Here is a 15,387-nt window from a genome sequence, read left to right as displayed (position 1 = left end):
CCACCCCTCCCCCTCGCTTTCTCCTGAGGGTGCTCCCCTTCCGAATCGGGCGCACCCCCGCGTCAGGCTCTGCTGCTCAGGAGTCCCAACCGGGGATGACGTGCCCCCCCAAATGCCACAATTCCACCCCCAACTATGTGCCCCCCCAAGCGTGCGCACATCTGTCAGGAGCACGTGCGAGTGCTTACGAACGCACAAGGGGACCAGCGGAAATGCCGGTCAGCCCGGGGAGTGAGCACGGTCCAGCTTAGCAGGAGAGGACCTGTGGCAGATGGCAGTGACCTCGGGGGTGGCATCGGAGGTGAACTCGTGTCCCCCCAGCATGTCAGAGCAGGACCTTGTTTGGAGATGTAATTACTGTTACGCTAGGGTGGTTCTGGAGCATTTCCGTGGCCCCACGCACTCGACAGCACAAGTGGTTGTCATTACACATGTGAAGTGGTGTCCTACGTGGGAAAGACATTTAACGGGACGTAATTAGTTAACGCGAGGTCATAGGAAGGAGGTCCGTGTAACCCACCGTGTCTGGTGACCTGCAGGGGGAGGAGAGAGATGGAGACGCAGACGCGCAGGGAGAAGGCCGTGTGACCACAAAGGGACAGTATGGAGCGATGTGGCCCCAGACCAGAGGTCACTACCAGAAGCCAGGAGAGGAACATGGGATAGAGGAACTCTCTCTCAGGGCCCTGGGGAAGGGACAGCCCTGCCAGTAGCTTGCCTTCAAACTTGGACTCTAGGATAGTGAGAGAGTATGTTTCTGTTATTTTAGGCCACCCGGCCCTGGCTGTTCTGTGACAGCAGCCCCAGGGAACTAGAATAGGTGGTGGGTTTGCCCAGCATGGGAGATCAGGTTCCCTGTCACCACATGCTGGGGTCCACCTCGCCGGTCTTCTCCTCTGCCTGTCCCTCTGTCAAGAACAATCTCCTTTCCACTCCCATCCCCCACTTTCTAACCACCGAACCCTCACACCATCCCTGCTTCTCTTGGACATCACCTCTAGAAGTCTGCTCTAACCCCTGCTCCTGGGCTCAGCCCTGGTACTGCTTCTTAAACCCTCCACTCTCCCCAGCTGGCCCCAGCAGGCGCCCCATGGAAGGGGAGTGCTGTCTCTCTCTTCAGTGGGCTGGGAGCTCCCCTGGGAGCAAGGACTGAGGAGTCGGTCTTATCATTTCTGCCAATGTCTTGAATAGGCCCCGTGCATGGTTCATAGTGGCACTTAATATATATCTACACAAAAATGAGTTAATGGGTGGGCATTTACATGAACGGGTGGATGAACAGATAGGCGGGGATTTGGTGAATGGGTAGATGGATGAACAGGATAGGTGGAAGAAGGGGAGAAAGGAAGGAAGAAGGAGTAGAGGAATGGATGGGAGGGTGGGTGGGTGGGTGGATGATGAATGGATAGATGATGGAGGAATGGATAGATGAATATGCAGATGGGTGACTGATGGGCAGGTGGTTGGGTTGTTGGATAGTGAATGGATGGATGGATGGATGGATGGACGGGTGGATGGACAGGTGGATGGGTGGATGGATGGTGGATGGATGGTGGATGGATGGATGGGTGAATGGTTGGATGGATGGTGGATGGATGGTGGATGGATGGATGGGTGAATGGTTGGATGGATGGATGATGGATGGATGGAGGAGTACTTGGATGGATGAGCAGGTAGGTGAATGGATGGATGGATGGATGGATGATGGGTGAATGGACGGACAATGGATGGATGGATGGATGGTTGGTTGGATGATGGATGGATGGATGGGTGGATGGATGGTGGATGAATGGATGGACGATGGATGGATGGATGAATGGTGGATGGGTGGGTGGGTGGATGGATGGATGGATGAATGGTGGATGGGTGGATGGATGGTGGATGGATGGATGGATGGGTGAATGGTTGGATGGATGAATGATGACGGATGGAGAAGTACTTGGAGGGATGAGCAGGTAGGTGGATGGATGGATGGATGGTGGATGGATGGATAATGGGTGAATGGACAGATGATGGATGGATGGACGGACGATGGATGGATGGGTGGATGGATGGATGGTTGGATGGGTGGATGGATGATTGGATGGATGGATGGAGGAGTACTTGGATGGATGAGCAGGTAGATGGATGGATGGATGGACAATGGATGAATGGATGGATGGTGGATGGATAGATGGATGGTAGATGGATGGTGGATGCATGGGTGGTTGGATGGGTGAGTTATTGGATGAATGGATGATGGATGGATGGAAGAGTACTTGCATAGATGAGCAGGTAGGTGGATAGATGGATGGATGGATGGTGGATGGATGGATGGAAGGTAGATGGTTGGATGGGTGGATGGATGGTGAATGGTTGGATGGATAGGTGATGGATGGATGGAGGAGTACTTGGATGGATGAGCAGGTAGGTGGATGGGTGGGAGCACAGATGGTGGACGGGACTATGAATGAGTGAAAGGTCCTGTATTACACCTAAAAGTCTGTCGTTCCGGTCCAATCTCAAATCCCTGCTGTGGGACTGGACATGAATGCTATATTTAGCATTTATTCTCCAAGGACATGGCACTCTTTAATACAAGTGAAATTAACCTCAAAACCCTGAAGCCATGTTTTCTCCCCACACTAACCTCCTGCAGAAAGCAAGCTCCCTGGGAGGGAAGAGCCTGCCCCTGCCCCATATCCTGTCTACGCAGGTCTCAGTCCCTGTGTCCACGCTGCACTTTACCATCGGATTTATGCTCTTCACCAAGTGACCTTTAGACACAAAGTCTGGCTGTTAAAGCCCAGAAAAGCCATGTGATTTTTCCTTTGAGAGAAGCATTTTAATAAAGTTTCTGTATCCGTGAAATAGGTGATATACGGAGTAAATGGATTCTCCGTGTTTGGCTTTTCTTATATTTATTCCACAATCCCGCTTTAATCTCTGTAGATGCATCTGACCAGCCAAAGTTCATGGCTTTTACCTGCTTCCGGATTACTGACAGCAGACAGGTTGCCTTTTTTGAGATACAGTTAATTAGTAAGTCCTGTGTGCCGCTGTCCCCATGGAAGACACTGCCTGCTGCCCTCTTCTTCCCAAAGACCCCTGGGTCACAACCGCAGCACAAAGCCCGGGGCACCCGCCCGCCCCGCAGAGCGGGGTCCTAAAACCCAGCCCACCTGACTGCACAGAGAAGGCTCACCCCAGGGCTGGGAAAACAAAACAAAAGCCAGCGGCTCCCCCACCTGTGTCTGCAGGTGGGGGTGGGGGGTTGCCTGGACTCCCCCCACCCAGCTTCCCGGTGCGGAGTTGGCTGGGCGGTGGGGACAGTCCCATCAGCCAAGCCCGAGAGCCATGGCCTTCTTTCAACTGCCATTTTTGGTGTCCTTACACAGAATGGAAATGGCAGAATATTTCAATTTAGTGAGTCTGGCTTCATTCTTCATTTTAACAAAACAGAAAATACGAGTCAGTGCACCTGAGAACAGGGCAAGTTCCACTGTGTGGAACGTGTGCTTCAGGTGTGTGCACATGAGAGAGAGCGAGCGAGAGAGGATCAGAGACAGAGAGAGATGGAGAGACACGGAGACAGAGCAGGGGAAGGGGTGGCGAGGCAGGAGGAAGGGGCGGGGAGAAGGAGAGAGGGAGACACGAATTTTCAGGTCAGGTTGAAGACTCGGGGCCCTGCACCCCCTCCGTAGGGCGGGCGACCACTTGATGTGCTCAGGACGGTGGGTCACCCCAGGCCCCACTCTGCCCCTCGGCCCAAGCCGGCAGGTGGGGAAGGGGAAGGCCCAGGGCAGGCAAGTCTGAGAAGGGACCGGGTCCTGAGGGGTGGGGGTGGCCAAGAGGGGGATTTGAGGACAACAGACTGCCCTCGTTGTCCGGGTACACGACAGAAAGGCAACGGAGCCCCGGTGGACTGGGGGGGGGGGGTGCTGAGTTACCCCCGTTTCCCTGGGCAGAAGGCCTCCCAGCCTTTAGTGTAGGAATATGCACCGCTGTCTGCAGCAGGAATCAAGGGCCCTGGGGCCACAGGTCACAGACACCTGCACGCACTGGCCAGGGGTCGACAGGTGAGGGGAATGGGTGCAGAGCAGAGCAGAGGCTGCTGATGTTAGAGAACCGTTCAGTCACATAGAAATGCAGCCTGGTGTCGGCCGGTACCTCTGTGTCTCCGGGGAGGGAAGCCAGAACCTCTGACTCCTAAGCGAGTGTAGGACGCTGTGTCAGTCAGGATCCTTGGTAGGATCTGTCACCTCCACCCAACTAGAGGACCCGGGGCCACTCACAGAGGCCCCTGGGAACGGCCGGTTTGTGCAGGGGACACGGGAGCTGGCCTAGGGGCAGGCCTCCCCACCACCCCTGCCCTGGCACCCAGCCAGCACCTCCCACAGCCACCGCCAGAGCCAAGATCGCAGCGGAGGCTGGCTAGCCGTGGTGCACGTCCTGGGCACCCCACAGGAAGTCACGCAGGGACGGCAATGCCCCCACGGCCATCCACCCCGCGCTGGCTGCGGCGTAGCCCAGAAAGGGCAGAGTCCCTTTCTTGTGACTTCGCTTGGTCTGTTACAAAGCCGTGAGTCTGACACCCAGGGGAACTTGCTCAGAAACTCAGACTCTGAGTCTCCCCAGGCTCCAGTCTTCCAGCAACGTACGAGGGACCAAAGACATCCCTCCTGTTCCTCCCGGCTTCCCCCTGCTCTCCCCGAGGGGCTTAGACTACCACGGGACCCTCATGACACTGGGAACTTCTGCCCTGAGCCGGCCCCTGCTCTCGAGGGGGTGCTGTTTTCCAGGAAGGCTGCCCCCCTGGGGACGGCTGCCTCAGGTGTCCCTCCAAGCACACAGGGTGAACAGAAGGCATGGGAAAAAATAGCACAAACGCTATTTGCTTAGAAATCTGGCTTTTCCAAACAGAATGCAAAGGACTTCTGTTTCTATAACTGAACTTTAAAAACCCAGCCAGTATTGACTTATGCACTAAATGTATTTGTCTAGAATTTAAATAATTTTACTTATTCCAGGAGCTAAATTCCTCTCTCTTCAAGTTATCAGTTGTGTGGATGAAGGGTCCGGCAGACGCTTCGTCGGGTTCAAACCAGAACGCCTCCGCCCTGGGGCCTCACTGCACGCTCCTTCCCCGTCTGGATCAAAGGCTAATATTTGGAGAGGCTTTTCGACAAACGCATTCAAAGGCGGGTTACAATCCACCAGCTATTAAACATTCAGATATCCCTTAAGCCTTTTTCACACAAGAAACTTCAATCGAAGATTCTAAAAAGTTCTATTATACACAAAATGATCATTTTAAAAGCTGAGAAGGAAAAGGTGATAGTCACCTACAGATCCATTCCAGAAGGCGGCAAACTAACTCTTCCAGCCACGGGCGGGGGGGTGGGGGTGGGGGGGAAGTGGGGGCGCTCTGGGGTCTGTGCGCCGAGGGGGACGCACCGCAGGGGAGGACAGGCCTCTTCCACTCCCTCTGCTCCCTCACCGTGCCCGGGCAGCTGTCAGAAGCCTTACGGGAGCTGAACCCTAGCAAGGGGCCCGACAGGTGGGGGCGTGGGTCCCGGCCCCAGGACGACGCTCTGCAGGCCACCGGCTCCTGAGAGGGTGTTTCCAGCACATTGAAGGGGTGGGTTTTTAATCCAGTGAGTAGCTTTCTGACGGCTCCGCGCGACCTTCTACCTGGAGATGCAAACAGATCGAAACTACCAGCTGAGCTGTCCTGCTGACCACGGCCAGGGGCTGCCGCTGCCCCATGGGTCCCGGCGACGCAGCCTCGGCAGGCCAGGGGTGTGTGCAAGAAGCTGGCCCCGGGGCTGCTGTGCCATAGGTGCGCTCATTTGCTCCCGTCCCCTTCCCTGCGCCTCCCTCCCGGGGCAGACGCAACGCCACTGCCTGTCTGGTGTCTGGTGAGGTGAGTTAGCCTCCCCCACACACGCCGGCCCACCGCCGCCGAGGCCAGCTTCTCTCCACGCAGCCAGAGCCCCCGGGGGCCAGCACCCCACCTCCTGGGCACCTGCCCCCAACTCCGTGCCCCTCGGCCCTGCCTCCCACCTCCCACCCCAGCCCCTCCTCGCCCTAAGCAGTGGCTCTGGGGCCTGTGGGGACGTCCACAGGCGGAGGGATGCCTGACCCCCAACCCCCAGCAGGCCCAGGCCGGGCGGACATGGGTTTGGGGGTCCCACTCCACGCTAACAGGGATTTAGCCAGTATTTTGGCCGTATGCTGCAAGACAGAGGGACCTGCGTCTGGACACTGTGCCCTACTTAGGAAATCTCTCTTCGCTGAGAGAGAGGAGTTAGCAAGCCTGAAATTACTTTGTGCGTGTTCTCGAACCGAGCAAGCAGCAGATAATCAGAACCCGCTGCATCATTTGCAGGCGGAGCACAAAATGAGCATCCAGGGGCCCTTTTCAAAGCTCATTAAAGGGTCTCAGGGTGGCGGCCGTGGAGCTCTGAACAAAGTCCCTGCAGAGCGCGAGGCCCTGGGGGTAGGAGGGTGTCGCCTCGGGAAACAAGCAGCAGAGAGAGAGAGAGGCTGCAGGGAAGGGATGGGCTGGGTGCCTGGGGGGTGGTGCAGGGTAGCCCTCAGCTCTGTTCCCAGACAGCCTGGGGTCTGACATCCACCTGCCGCAGGGGGGGTTGGCTCCGGAGCTGAGACCAAGGAAGTGCCAGGAGGCTGGGCCACGTGAGAGCCGCAGGGCCAGGGTGCACCCCGACGGCAGGGCTGTGGGAAGCACCCAAGCCGGCCCGAAGGTTCCCACAGGCCAGGTTTGCCACAGTCTGTGCAAAGCTAACAATGCCGGTAGTGGCCCGGAGCCCCCCGTCCCAGCTCCGGCTGCCACGGGGAAGTGCCTTAGACTGGGGAGTCTGCAGACACATTTATTCCTCACGGTTCTGAGAGCAGGGCCTCCAGGCGCCACCCTCACTCACGTGGGCGGAGCGCACGCTCTGGCGTCTCTCCTACGGGGGCGCTGATCGCACCCTGGGGCCCACCCCGGGAACCCCGTCCCACCCAAGCGCCTCCGGAAGGCCCGCCTCCCGACCATCACAGCGAGAGTCAGGGCTGTGGCACATGAGTCCGGGGGACACACCTGTTCAAGCCCTGGCACCACTGAACGAAACAAGTGCCCACGAGTCCACAACAGAGGGAAGGCGGGGCAAGCTCCTCCTTTGGCAGAGTGCTGGGGACAGCGGAACCCGAGGCCAACGCCAGGGCCAGCGATCGAGCCGTAGGCAGGACCCCCGGGGGCGTTAAGTCAGCAGGCAGGTCCTCACAAGGTACCGAAGCGGGAAGTGGCAACTTTGCAGCAGGGAAGCCGCAGACGCCGGGTCGCCGAGCGGTCAGGATGACCCAGCGAGCGCCTGGCCACGACGCTCCCAAGTGGGGCCCGGCAGGGCTTCAGCAAGACCGCCAGGAAACAGCAGACGGGCCCAGGCTGGGACACGTACCTCACCATGGCCGATGCCCCCCAAACGTGCGGAGGACGAGGCTCCGCCCCCGGGGGAGACCCAAGAGACACTGACCGCGGTTGTGCCCTGGGTCAGGTCCCGGCCCGGAAAAGGAGCGCAGGGCAGGCTGCAGAGACCGGTCTCCCGGCCGCTGCTGTCGGGGAGCCGCTGTGGAACACGTCCGTCTTCCATCGGGTTTTGTAACGTATTTTGTAAGTAATAATTTCAGAGTGAAAAGCTGGACGTAAAACCATTAAAACAAAGATCTTCTCTGGTCCTCTGAGTCCATCCCACGGAGGACACAGTGCCATGCTCCGCGTCACTGGGACAGTTCCCTTCTCTCGCTCAGTCTCCCCGCCTCCCACCACACCTGTTAGTGATGGAGTGGGGCCCCCAAATCCACGTCTGCCAAGAACCTCAGAGCAGGGCCTCGTCTGGGAACATGGGACCGCCCTGGAGCCGGCTGCGCCCTGGCCGACCCCCCCCGCCCCCGGCATCCTCGCAGGAGGAAGAGGGACACGCAGACTCCTGGTGGAGACGGGTGGAGAAGGGCTGACACAGCCACAAGCAGGGACACCTAGGATGCCAGCAGCCCCAGGAGCGGGAGGGAGGCCCCCAGGGCTTTGCCCTCAGAGCCCCCGCAGCCAACGTGCCCACTCCCCACTCCGTGGCCGTGGACTCTGGCCTCCAGGACTTAAGGGACCAGATCCCTCTTATTCTGAGCCTTGCAATCTGTAGACGCTCCGGGGACAGCTCACTTCGCCTACGTCCACACTAGCATCGGCCTGCTTCCTTCTCTCTGATTCTACGTGTGTGGACCTCCCGCAGAGGCCCGGCCTGCCAGCCCCGCCTCACCTCCCACGTGGCCGCTCCCCCAGAGTTTCGCTTCCCTGTAACTGGATGAACACTACGTGCGTTAACACCTTCTGTTTTCACTTCGGTTCACTCTCAGGAGACAGCTGCCTGCTCCTTCCACAGCCGTCCTTCCCTCCGCATCTGGACGTCGCCGGCGCTCTCCTGCACTTGGACGTTCCGGCCGTCTCCGATCCTCACTGCTACAAACACCACCACAGCGAGTGCCCTGTAGCGCAGGACAGATGCCAGCATGACCAGCCTTGGGGCTGTGGGGACAGTTTGGTGGCCGCAGCCACGGCCCCTCCCCAGGGCAGCAGCGTGCCCCGCGACCTGTTTCCTCATGAAATGCCTTGGAGGGCACCAGAGCACTGCCCTCGCAGCCCTCAGCAGTGGGAACCTGCTTTTGCACGTGAGGTCTGCTTGCCCACGTCCGGGGCGCTGCAGGGGTGGGGCGGGGCGTTGTCACGAGGGGTGGACATGTTTGAAGCCCAGAACCCGTCTCCACAGCCCGGGGGTGAATTGAGTCTGGTTACAGATGTTTACCTGCGTGCCGTGTCGCTTGAAAGGAAAACCCTCCAACAGCAGTAAGCAGATGGGCATAAACTGCCCGCCCCGAGGGCCCCCAAGGCCACTCTGAGCTGGGTCAGTCCCTGGAGGGGCCAGGCAGGGACGTGCATGGGACCCCTGCCCAGCCACCACCAAAGCACCCAGCGCTCACTGGCCCAGCTTGCCTGACACACGGCCCCTCCTGCCTATCCTCACCCCGGGTCTCGGGCACCACGTCTGGGACAGGCCACGTCTGAGTTCCCGACTCTCTACCCCCATCACAGATGCGCTGTCACCTTCCTGGCTTCTGTGGTTTCTTCCTCTCGGTGTGACTGCTGCTGTAGGTGCGTGGCCACCCATGGTGCCACGTGGGCACAGCTGGGGGACCCTTCTCCTCACTGACTGGCCCCCGAGTCTGCAGGTGCATGGGGGCGCTGCTGACCACCCTGGTGCTCCCTCTGCTCCGGTCCAGCCCGGCTCCTGCGGCTCCGGGACCTGAGACACAGCCACGTTGGGGCCTCCCGCCTGTGGAAGCCCCAGGACTCCGCAGCCACAGGCACATCCACCCCTTCTGCATGGCTCGGTCTCTAGAGAGGCAGGACCCTGTGCCCTCCCGAGGCACCCCTGGCCCTGCTCTCCTGCCTGGGGAGGACTCGCACGTCACCAGTTCCCCCTTCCTTCCTTCCAGATCCTCGCGTACCCACCATCCGGCCCTTCACACACTAGGGGGTGGCAGGCGGCATGAGCTCTGCTCAAGGGGCGTCGGTGGCCCGGCCCCCAGCTCTAGATGCTTCTTGCTTCAGTTTCCTTGTGTGCAAATCGCTCCAACGTGGGTAAGTTGTGGGCGCTGAACTGAATCCATGCATGTTGTTCTCAGAACAGCGCCTTCACATGGCGTCTCTTCCTTCCAGACCAGCGGACAGGAGTGTCGGGTGCCCTGGGGCCGAACCTCAAGTTAAGAGCACCACCTCCGAGGCCCTGCTCCACGCGTGCACCTGGCATGGTTGCCGAGGGTCCACCGGTGCCCCTCGGCCTGTGGCAGCGTGTCCGTGCTCCCAGGAGGCCCAGTGCCCTGGCGCCTGGGCTTACCACGTGGGAGGTCCAGAGCGGTCATTACCACTCGTGACCAAGGGGTAATTACACCGGCAATCAGAGCCCAGGCTGGGAGTCGGGGAAATGTCAGCATGGGAGACGAGGAAGCTTGATCAAGCATTAGGCACAGCCTCCGGCTGACTTCTTCCTGCCACTAAAAGAGCTGTTTCCATGAGCCGGTCGGCTTCCAGACATTGTTTGGCGGCCCGTGTGTTCCAGAGAATAGAATCCATTATTTGTTCAAGACGGGTTTCCTGAGGTAACTGCGAACCCCAATATTGACACTAAGTCATATTAAAAGCGTTGCGGGAAGGCCAGCCCGGCTTTTTGTAAGATAATAATAGTGCTCGTGTGTTCTAAGGCTGAAACCTGTAATCTCGTTGATTTTCCACCGGGAAATGGGGCTGTTGATGAGGCCTAACCCTGGGGACCATCGGCGCTGCCCCGAGGGCAGTGGAATCAAGGGACCCCTCCCCCCACCCAGCTCCCGACACCTGAACAGGCCAAACGTCCTCCTGAGACCTCCTAGCAAGACACTGGACCGCCCTTTCTCCTGAGACCCTCCTGGGGTGACACTGGACCTCCCCTTTCTGACACCAGCCCCCTCCAACAGGAGGCTGGGGAGCATCTCCGGGGACCAGCGTGCACTCAAGTGTCAGGGACGCAGGGGGACACACAGTCCTGGCTTGGCCTGCATCTCCCCCCTTCCCACGACCTCACGTGCCCCCGGCATTTCCTCCGACCCTCAAAACAACAGGGATTAATTACGGAGACACACTGGGGGGATTTGCAACAGAATTGAGGGCTGCTATGGAAGGAATCGTTTTCTGCAAGTTCGTCTGTTGAAGCCCTGACTCCTAACTCCTTAGAACATGACTGCGTTTGGACGTCAGGTCTACAGAGGTGGTCAAGCCAAAGCAGGTCACTAGGGTGTCCCTGATCCACATGACCCGTGTCCTCCTAGGAAGACGAGACCGGACACAGACACGCACGGGGACGGCCAGGTGAGGACACAGAGTCGGCACATACAGGCCAAGCAGAGAGGCCTCAGGAGGAACCTGCTCTGCCCCCACCCGCGTCCCAGCCTCCCAGCCTCCCAGCCTCCCAGCCTCCAGCACCGGGAGAAGTAAATGTCTGACGGCTAAGCCGCCCACCTGTGGAACCCAGTTACGGCAGCCACGAGAACTCACTCAGAGCCCAGGGCCTGGCCCTCCCCTCTCTTACCCCAGCCCACCCGACACCTCGCGCACGGGCGTTCTAACCAGCGAAGATGACGGGGGTGGTCCACGCAACGTGGCCACTCCTCCGTGCCAGGCACGACTCCGGGGGCCTCTGATCCTTACCCTTCCTGACCGCTCTGCCGTGGGCGCACTATGCTGACCACATGAAGGAGAGCGCCAGGGAGCCCACACCTCACCTGAGAATGGGGGCCACCTTCCGGGCTCCCCGGCTGTGGCCGTCTGACTTTCTGAGATAACGCGAAGAAACCCACTTGATCCCAGAGAAGATGCGCAGAGCTGGGCGCCTACCCCAAACTGCCTCTGGCAGCTGTTCTCTCTAAGGTGTGCACCTAGGTGGCGCCTCAACTGCAGTTTCCAACTTCCCGGACCCAGCAGCCCACCGACAGGATCTTGTTTTTACTGGACGAGCCCCGTAGAGCCGGTCTCCGATGCACTGAGACCCGGTGACCCGCGGCGGGGGCTGCTCCTCAGCTCAGAAACACCGCAAGCGCACCACAGCCCGGGACCCGGAATAGCCACAGCTCCTGCTCCCGAGGCCGCTTATTCCCCACGATCAGGGAAACAGAAACGAAAACGACCCCGAGTCGAGGGACAGCATCTCACCTGTCGGACCGGCAGAACTCCACAGGCCGGACACTGTCCTCTGCTGGCACAGCTACAGAGAAACAGGTTTCCTCAGCCTTTGCCGGCAGGATACCAGCAGCCTGCCACCCGAGGGGAGGCGCCGGGCAGCCGCTGGAGAAGCGTCCCCACGTCCATCGTTAGAATCGACAGTTCCCCGTCCAAGGATCTACCTCAAAAACACACTGGCAAATTAAGACATGGAAAAACGTACGTTCGAGGTCACGCATTATAGTCCAAGTTTTCATAGCTAAAGGCTAGAAACAACTCAGGTGTCTATTAACAGGGAGGTAGTCGAATAAACTGTTACACCCCCAAAAACGGAGAAGCGTGCCTGCACAAAGATAGAAGAAAGAGATCTATCTGCCACATGGGGTTTTCTCCAGGACACGCAAAAGATTGTAAAACTCAATGGAACTTCCAGAAATGAAAAACAGAACAACTGAAATGGAAAATTCACAGGATAAGCTTAGCAGTTTGGAAAATACAAAAAAGAGTCAGTGAACCTGGATACATAACGTTAGAAAGGGTCCAAACCTAAGTATGGGAAGGGGGAAAAATTGAAAAACTAAACAGACCTTCCTCACCATCGAACAGCGTCAAGCTATCTGATATACACACAGCTGGACTCCAAAGAAGAGGCAGACCAAATATTTAAAGGCTTCTTGGCTGCACATTTGCAAATTTGATGAGACTCCCAAATTAAAGGAGTTCAGTAAGCATCCAGCGGGACAGACAAGAGGAACCACGCTACAGCACGTCACCGCCGAATTGCTAAAAAGGCAACGGCTTTAAAAAAATTCTAAAACCAGCCAGAGAAAAGGGACACACTCTAGGCAGAGAAACAGGACCAGAAATAACTGTTAATTTCTCATCAGAAACAACACAGGCCAGAAGGTACTGCAACAGTGTGCTTTCACATGAAGAAAACACGCGTGTCAACCCGGGACTCTACAATTACTGAAAATACCTTTCCAAAAAACAAAGGCAGCCCAGGGGCCTGGAGTTCCAGCCGGTTCCTACCACGTTCCCCCAGTCACTTGCCTCCTCTTTCCTTGGAACGTGACAGAAGCCACGGTGTCCTTCGCGGGTGCAGCGCCCGAGACCATCTCCGAGACCACGACAGTGCCCGTCGAGCGGGTCAAGCTGCCGCCGCAGGTGCAGGGTGCCAGCAAGCACATCGCCACAGACAGCGATGCAGGGGCATCACAGGCTGTGAGGTTCGTGTCCCCAAGGAGCAGGGGGTCCTGTCTTCCTGGCGTGGTCACCGGCCAACGTGGTCAGATACTTCCCCACCCAGGCTCTCAACTTCGCCTTCAAAGATAAACACAAGCGGGTCTTCCCGGGTGGTGTGGACCACAGAGCCCAATTCGGCGCTACTCTGCAGGGCATCTGGCATCAGGTGGTGCCGCTGGGGCCACATCCCCATGTTTTGTGTATCCTCTGGATTTTGTTCGTACCCGTCTGGCAGCTGATGCGGGCAAAGCTGGACCGGAGAGGGAACACAGGGGCCTCGACGACTGCCTGGGTGAGATCTACAAATCCGGTGGGATGGAGGGCCTGCGCTGTGGAGGGTGTTCTCATGTCCCGAGCTGCCTACCTCAGCGTCTGTGCCGCTGCAAAGGGGTCGCTCCCAGGTCCCGAGAATACACACACGTTCCTCAGCCGGATGACGGCACGACCCGTCACAGCGGCTGCGGGGCTCACTCCCATCTGTTTGACGCTGTTCATCGGACATCGGGTCCACAGGCTCGCTTCGCTGCCCGAGCAGGACACCCCGCAAGGAAGGAGGCAAAGCTTTCTACAAGGGGGCTAGTCCAGCGTTCTCAGATGCATGGGGCGCTTCTGCGCTTGTCTCGTGTGACGAGTCAAGAAGCTCGTGCAAGTTACGCTAGTGTTTCCCCCTGTGAACAGGCGTGTTGTATCAGAGAACATCTCTTGAGGATTCTTGACAGACTTTTGGCCCTCTGTTTATCAACGATAACTACTGGTTGGAAATGGGAAGCAATGATGTTTGTCTGACCCTTTTATCTCTTAAGGCCATTTCCATGATGGTGGGACTCCGTTGTATTTTTTTATTTCAGTCACTCCTGAAAAATAAATTTGAGGAAATAAAAAAATGAAGGCAGGTTAAAAGTATTTTCATTCAAAAATGGTTGACACAATCCACCACCACTGGATGTACGTCGTAAGAAGTGCTTTAAAAAAGCCACGGAAGCAAAGGAGTAAAGAGCAGCTAGGAATCAAGACACGCACGAAGGAGCCGAGAGAGCAGGTGGGTGCACGTGAACTGATGTCAAGCATCTGTGCTCCTGCTTAACTTACTCAAAGCACAGCTGACCGTTTAAAGCAAAAAGGACGATGTTATCGTGGACTTGACGGCATACATAGAAGTGAAACGTATGACGAGTTAGAAGGAAGCAACAGGAGAACAGACTAGAACTTTGCTGTCCAAAGTTGTTACGGCCCATAGCAACTTTTTTCCTCTTTTCCAGCGATGTCTTCTGAGACACCAATAATAAAATAGCAAAAAGAAACTACGCCAAAATGAAAAAGCTTCTGCACGGGGAAGGACACAGTCAACAAAACTAAAAGACAACCTACGGAATGGGAGAAGACATGTGCCAATGACATAGCCAATAAAGGGTTTGTAATCCAAAATACATAAAGAACCTAATACGACTCAATACTCAAAACACAAAATTTCCAACTAAAAAACGGGCAGAAGACATGAACAGGTATTTCTCCAAACACAGAGATGACCAACAGACACACGAAAAGATGTTCAACATCCCTCATCATCAAGGAAACGCGAATCAAAACCACAATGAGGCAGCACCTCACACTCCTCAGAATGGCTAAAATCAAAAACAAAAGAAACAACCAGTGTTGGTGAGAATGTGGATAAAAAGGAACCCTCGTGCACTGTTGGTGGGAATGCAAGCCGGTGCAGCCACTGTGAACAGTACGGCGGCTCCTCAAAAAGTTAAAAATAAGGGCACCTGGGGGGCACAGTCAGTTAAGCGTCTGACTGTTGATATTGGCTCGGTCGTGATCTCACGGTTCGTGCGACCGAGCCCCGTGTCAGGCTCCGCGCTGTCACCCTGGACTCACATTTGAGGGGCCCTGGGAATGAGCAACAGCCTCACCGTGCAGGAGAATGGTTAGCTTTCAAGGGTCCCTAACCAGACACCCACGCGCAACACGTGAGCATCCCACCACCACCCAGCAGCGGGAGGGCTAACCCTGTACACAAGAGCTCCTATAAGGAACTGACAGTGGGATCCGTCTCATGGGTGGGAAGGAAAGTCCTGTGGGAGCCGTGCCCTTGCCAGGAGGGCCAAGCATCAGGCAGGTCCGGGCTGGACACTCGGGAGTGACCTGCAGTCTAGAAGCTGGGTCCCCAAGTCCCCGCACGGCACCGGGTTTCTATCTGACCTTCCAGAAAGCCATGCAAGGCATGCATTTATTTATTTATTTATTTATTTATTTATAGTCTCTTTATTTCGCGAGAGAGCGAGTGCAAGTGGGGGAGGGGCAGAGAGAGAGGGAGAGAGAAAATCAGAAGCAGGCTCCACAGTCTTCTCGGA

The 15,387-nt window shown here is 57.1% G+C and overlaps 1 pseudogene; it reads left to right on the top strand.

Annotated features, from left to right (window-relative positions):
* Positions 1 to 10,880: 10,880 nt before the first annotated feature.
* LOC109267684 (ADP/ATP translocase 2-like) lies at positions 10,881 to 13,850 on the top strand (annotated as a pseudogene).
* Positions 13,851 to 15,387: the final 1,537 nt, after the last annotated feature.

The sequence above is a fragment of the Panthera pardus genome, unplaced genomic scaffold (genome assembly GCF_024362965.1).
Source record: "Panthera pardus isolate Hobbes unplaced genomic scaffold, ASM2436296v1 HiC_scaffold_2, whole genome shotgun sequence".
Taxonomy (NCBI): domain Eukaryota; kingdom Metazoa; phylum Chordata; class Mammalia; order Carnivora; family Felidae; genus Panthera; species Panthera pardus.
The sequence above is the reverse complement of the archived record's forward strand: the minus strand, read 5'-3'. Positions and strand labels throughout refer to the sequence as shown.